Here is a 936-nt window from a genome sequence, read left to right on the forward strand (position 1 = left end):
ATATTTCTGGATTTCTGGCACAGAATTACAAGAGTAATTCTTGTTTATCGTTTAAATTTCAAAATAAGCTCTACTTGCTCGGATAGTAACTTCTCAGACTGGGATAAGTCAAGTAAGCCGATTACAGGCTCTTAACATTATATTCTCTGGTTCTCCTAGCATTTGACACATTGCAATTTTCTCTCTTCCATATTAGGCAGTAAGCTACATATTAAAAAGCTTCAGGCATATTTGTCAATTACTGTATTTCAACTGCCTGGCTTGGTAGATCCATAGTAAACCCCTACAAAAATCAAACAAAAATAGAAGCTGTGGAATCGATTTGAACTTATAGTGAACCCCATGTACTTTCCTATTAGTAACAAATACTTGCAACACATCTCATACAACCAAGTTGATTGTTGGCTTCCTCTTATCCTTTTATGCCACCAACTAGCTTTTCTTTAGTCAAATTTTCAGCCCAGGCTTCACTTGACTTTTCTTATGAGGGGTGGTCAGTAACTAACCTGACCAGAATGGTACATGGTTTTTGTTTTCTCTTGGAAAATAACATGTGCCTATACAAGGAGCCCTGACGATGTAGTGGCTACACTTTGGGCTTCAATACTCAAGGTCCACAGTTCAAAACCACTACTGGGATCCTCCAGAGATAAATGGGGCTGGATACTTCGGTAAAGAGTTACAGTCTTGGAACCTCACAAAGGCTGTTCTTTGGGTTTGCTATCAGTCAATGTTGACTCGATGACAGTGAGCTTGGTTCAGGTTCGGTGCCCTTTGGGGTCCCCATCCCCTCCACCATTTGGCTTGGTGGTCTGTATCATTCTCCTACAATCATATTATATCTAATATGGTAGTTATTTGACAATCTTCCTATGATCCTACAGGCACATGTAAGTAGTGTAGCAGGATTCCTGTAACACAGTTAAGGACTGTAAG

Source organism: Echinops telfairi, unplaced genomic scaffold (genome assembly GCF_000313985.2).
Source record: "Echinops telfairi isolate 266 unplaced genomic scaffold, ASM31398v2 ScPeMD7_7468;HRSCAF=8506_0, whole genome shotgun sequence".
Lineage (NCBI taxonomy): Eukaryota > Metazoa > Chordata > Mammalia > Afrosoricida > Tenrecidae > Echinops > Echinops telfairi.